Genomic DNA, 5,868 nt, shown 5'->3' on the forward strand with positions numbered 1-5,868 from the left:
AGGACTTACCAGGCTTTTCGGATTTTAAAGCAATACGTGGTCATTGTTGGAAACACAGAACTACGGGAAGAAACCACGTCTTTCCACTCCTCCCGACTCCCAGCGGCCAGCGCTTGCTGGTGATGCTTCTTTGCCTAAATATCTACATATTTTACTTGGTTTTTTGCGCGGTGTTTTGCATCAGTTTCCTACTTTAAAAGACATTTTTAAAATGCTGTTTCCCATTTTTCTCATTATTAGACAAAAATCAATGATGAACATCTTTGACAATTATATGCTTTTATGCCAGATGTACTTTTCCAGTTTAAAATTTGCAAATGTAGAAAGAAAATGCTGACTCTTTTCAACCCCATGGACTGTAACCCACCAGGCTTCTCCGTCCATGGAATTCTCCAGGCAAGAATACTGGAGTGGGTAGCCATTCCCTTCTCCAGGGATCTTCCTGAACCAGGGATTGAACTCAGGTCTCCCATATTGCAGGCAGATTGTTTGCAAAGAATATAGTGATAGATGGAACTTAGAATTCCCTGAGAATAAGACATTTCCTGCCTGAAGTTACTTCAACCAGCAAAGTAGATGTTTTAGAGTCAGAAATTCTATGGATAACTAAGTCAATGCACAACCTTGGGTTTGAGGCTTTCCACTGGTAGTCTGAACCCTCCCAGCCACTAATGGTAGAATGTGCTAGTCTTCCATTTCAGAGACAAGGAAACAGATTCTGGGAAGTTTTGTAACATTACCAGAGATTACATAGTTCCAAAGTCCACGTTTTTGTGCTTTTTTTTTTTTTTTTCATTAGGGCAAGACTGCTGGTAGAAGACTTTATTTAAGGTGCTTATCTCAAGCTAGTAGCTTCAGGTTGACACTGTCACTGAATATCATTCACAGCCTGTTGACACAGTTCCTTTCTGAATGGGGGTGAGATGACTTGACAAAACACAGAAATGAATGCAGTTAGACAGCCAGGACAACCTGAGCACCTACTGAATCCAAACCCAACAGAATGCATTTTATGATCTCCAGGGCCTCTTTCACAGAGCTAGGCTTAGGAGACAAGAGCCCAAGGAAGCTCGTCTGCATACTAAGCATTAGTGAAAGCAGTATTTTTACTACTAGAAAGCGTAATAAACAAGGTTACCACTTGGTAAACCGAAAAAGATGTTTTTTTGGTTTTTTTCAAATATGTTTTTAAAGTCACCCCCTCCACACACACACTATGCTATGCTATGCTAAGTTGCTTCAGTCGTGTCCAACTCTGTGCGACCCCATAGACGGCAGCCCACCAGGCTCCACCATCCTAGGAATTCTCCAGGCAAGAACACTGGAGTGGGTTGCCATTTCCTTCTCCAATGCATGAAAGTGAAAAATGAAAGTGAAGTCGCTCAGTCGTGTCCGACTCCTAGGGACCCCATGGACTGCAGCCTACTAGGCTCCTCCGTCCATGGTATTTTCCAGGCAAGAGTACTGGAATGGGGTGCCATTGCCTTTGACGTGTATTTATTTGTATATAACTTAAAGAGAAGGTTACTGATGTCACACGAGTGTATGTTCCTCCATTCTTTGTCTTGTCACAACAAAGAATTGAAGTGACGGACATTAAAGCCCCCTCGGCATGTCACAGCTCTCAGGTCTTGGATAGACCGTGTTATAGCTCTCAGGTCTCAAATGGACCATGTTATAGCTCTTAGACAAATCAGTGTTACAGCTCAGTGTTAACAGCTCTATTTTATTTAGAAGATAGCAGGAAAATCCATCTTCGAGGCGTGAGGGCACGTCAATCTAAAGACACGAGGAGAAGAGTGCCCCAGCGCACGCGGGAGAGAGAGCTGGCTTTGGCTCCTCCATTTATAAGTTTATCTCTCCCTGGGCCTGTCCTATGTAAATTGGGCCAGCCAGGAGTGTTGTTTGTTTTACCTGAGGTCCTCATTCCGGTCCTCGGACCTTCTTTTGTTTCATTTTCACGGGCTTTTCCCTTCCTTGTCTTGTAGCCACCGCCATTTTGGACTCCTTTCCCTGTTCTACCTACCTAACACTTAGGACTGGTAGACATTATGGAGGGCTAACCGCCCCCAGCCACCTTCAGTGTAAGTTCCATGTGAGGTCAAAGAACTCACTTGAGGAAAGTGAAAGTGTTAGTCACTCAGTCTTGTCCAACTGTTTGCCACCCCATGGACTATAACCTGCCAGGCTGCTCTATTCATGGGATTCTCCAGGTAAGAATATTGGAGTGGGTAACCATTCCCTTCTCCAGCGAATCTTCCTGACCCAGGGATCAAACCCAGGTCTCCCACATTATGGGCAGATCCTTTACCATCTGAGCCACAGGGGAAGACCTAAACATGAGGATAGGGCTTCCCTGATGGCTCAGTGGTAAAGAATCCATCCACCTGCCAGTGCAGGAGACACTGGTTCAGTCCCTGGTCCAGGAAGCTGCCGCATGCCTCACAGCAACTAAGTCCATGCATTGTAACCCCTGAGCCTGTGCTCTAGAGCCCGGGAACTGCAACTACCGAAGTCATGAGGATGTCCTCTCCCAAAGCATGAGCACAGGAACAAGAATGCAATGGGGAAAGGACAGTTTTGGTCAATATCAGTTTTCCTCTGGATCACAGAGTCCTCATGAGCTACAAAACCCTGCAGCATTTGGCTGGGTCTCCTGACATTGTTTCATGCTCTTTGCACTTGGCCCCTTTTGCCAGAGAGTACCCTTCACTTTCTGAAACAAGGGGGTTCATTTTCCATCTAGCAATCACATTTGTACAAGGTGAGAGTGGCGAGTTAAGTTTTATTTGGGGCAAAATGAGGACTGCTGCCTGGAAGAGAGCACCTCAGATAGCTCAGATAGACTGCTCCAAAGAGGCAGTGCCTTGCTTAGTCACTCAGTTGTGTCTGCCTCTTTGCAACATGGGCTGTAGCCCACCAGGCTCCTCTGTCCATGGGATTCTTCAGGCAAGAATACTGGAGTGGATTGCCATGCCCTCCTCCAGGGGCTCTTCCCAACCTAGGGATCAAACCCAGGTCTCTTGCATTGCAGGCAGATTTTTTACCTTCTGAGCCACCAGGGAAACCCAAAGAGGCAGTGGGGGAAGGTCAATACATAAGATTTCGGTGAAGGGGGAGTGCAATGCAGTCAAGTGCTTACTTTACAAAAGGTTTTCTGCTAGTCATGAGGAGCTGATGTCACCATGAAAGGGTTTAGTGATTTTCTAGATATGAGGAGATGCAAGGATTAGGATCATTAAATCAGTTCCTGAAAATGTTTACCTATTTAAAGACCTGTTTCATCAGTTTCCCTGGAGCACGCAGTGCTGCACTCTCCACCCTGAGCTACCTCCGCGAGTGCTGAAGCAAGAGCTGCAGCGTCACAGTGTTCAGTCTCCGCAAAGGCAGAGGGCAAATGCCCTTGTTGCTCAGTCGCTGGCAAATTCTCTTTGTTGTTTCGTTGTTAGTTGTTTTTGAGACCCCATGGACTGTAGCCCACCAGGCTCCTCTGTCCATGGGATTGTCCAGGCAAGAATACTGGAGTGGGTCACTATGCGCTTCTCCAGGGGATCTTCCAAACCCAGGGATCAAACCTGTGTCTCCTGCTTGGCAGGCAGATTGTTTACCACTGAACCACCTGGGAAACCCAGCAAAGTCTCTTGGCAAGTGCCAATTTGTAGTTGACGAGCCTAAGCCCATTTATTTATTTTTGGCTGTGCTGGGTCTCCATTGCTACAAGGGCTTTCTCTGTTGCAGTAGCTTCTTTTGTGAAGCACAGGCTCTAGGGCCTACAGCTCAATAGTTACTACGCACAGGCTCAGTTGCCTGGAAGCATATGGGGGGATCTTTCTGTAACAGGAATGGAACCCATGTACCCCACATTGGCAGGCGGATTCCTAACCACTGGACCACCAGGCTTCCCAAGTGGTACAGTAGTAAAGAGTCTGCTTGCCAGTGCAGGAGGCTCCAGAGACTCTGGTTTGATCCCTGGGTCAGGAAGATCCCCTGGAGTAGGAAATGGTAACCCACTCCAGTATTCTTGTCTGGAGAATCTTCATGGACAGAGGAGCCTGGCGGGCTACAGTCCACAGGGTTGCAAAGAGTCGAACACAATTGAGCGACTGAGCATGCACGCACGCAGACCATCAGGGAAGTCCCTCCTGAGCCTATTTTCTGATCCTGAAATTGTTAGGGAAAGCACGCTGATTGAAACCGTCCACCCTGACCAGGAACCATAGTAACCATTTGCATGAGTCGTTTTACCACAGGAGGTCCTGGTAAGGAACAGGGAACTAATAAGCCTCCACCAACCAGAAGAGTTCGGGAAAGGTCAAAAGGAGACACCACCTGTCCAACCACCTCCCAGAATCCCTCTCGCTAGCATCCATCTTGGCTGAGCGATGCGTGCGCCACCAGGAAAGACTCTGAATTAGAATGATTGGCCAAAGACCACCCGGAAACTAATCCCATCACCATAAAACCCAAGGCTTCGAGCCCACGCAGCAGAGCAGTTCTCCTGGTTTCCCTTACCCTACTGCTCTCCACCCGGGTGCCCTTTCCCTTAAAATCTCTTGCTTTGTCAGGACATGTGTCTCCTCGGACAATTCATTTCCTAGTGTTAGACAAGAGCCCAGTTTCAGGCCCTGGAAGGGGTCCGCCTTCCTGCAACAAAATCAAGATTATGTGAACTGAAAAAACACACAACATTAAAGTTGTGAGTTAAGTTTTATTTAGGGTACCTTACTGAGGACCTTAGCCTCTCAGATAGCTCTGAGGAACTGCTTCCAGAGAGATAAGGGAGGAGCCAGAATATTCAGGATCTTTGGGGGGGGGGGGGGGGCGGGGGCTGGAAAAAAAAAAAACAACAACCCTGTTTAAGCAGAAAAAGATAATTGTTAATTACAAAGAACAGATATATCAAGTTAATGACTTTAGTGCTTAAAGGGACGATGCAAGAATCTGGGGTCATTAAAATTCTTCCTTAGATAGGTATCTTAACTATCTAGGAACTCTTGTATCCAAAGCAGAGAATGCCTCATTGTGGTGGGGTTTTTTTTCCCTTCATCCCCCCCTCAGGGTACACTGTTGGTGGGTGACTACACTGATCAGTGCCTTGATCCTGTAGTACCAGAATGGCAGGCATCATTTTTTTCTTTACAACTGTAATTCTGAAAGAACATCTGCAGAACCAGGCCCAGGGTGACCATTCACAATAGGTACTCAATAAGTGATGTCTTCTCCTCTGGACCCTATCTTATGCCTGGATAAAAGAGATAAAAGGCCTTTATCTCTAAGACCCGTAGCAGATTATTAATTAAGCCCCTACTGTCTGAGAGTAACCATTTTGTCGAAGTCTGGATGCCGGTTTCTTTTGTAGAATCAGAGAGAAAGAAGCAATGAGGAACTAAAATCCAAAGGCAGAAAAGAGAGGGAGAGGCAGCGGGGAAATAAAGTGAAAGGGTCTTCAGTTTGTGTCCAACTCAGTCGTGTCCAGCTCTTTGCAACTCCATGGACTGCACTACGCCAGGCTTCCCTGTACATCACCAGCTGAGACACTAGTCTGGCATCTTCTCTGTCAGTGGGTTTTCCAAACAAAGTCGTATTCCTTGCCTCAACACTTCATCTCTCCAATTCACTGGCCTGTTGTGCAACGAGCAGAGGGAGCTTGGACTCCGTAACACTATCTCCCTTAGACTGTGAAAGGGTCTTCAGTCTTGCAAAACATCTACAAGGGAATGGCCAGCCTTTGGAATGGAGGTGTTAATCCCTTCTTTTTGTTGCAGCTATTCACAGGTGGGCAGAGTCAGATTATCTCTCTAAGTGTTGAACAAAGGCCCTTTAGTTTACAATCAGGCAGAAGGGCAGGGTCTTCTGAGGCAGGCCTTT

Source organism: Ovis canadensis, chromosome 2, assembly GCF_042477335.2.
Source record: "Ovis canadensis isolate MfBH-ARS-UI-01 breed Bighorn chromosome 2, ARS-UI_OviCan_v2, whole genome shotgun sequence".
NCBI lineage: Eukaryota > Metazoa > Chordata > Mammalia > Artiodactyla > Bovidae > Ovis > Ovis canadensis.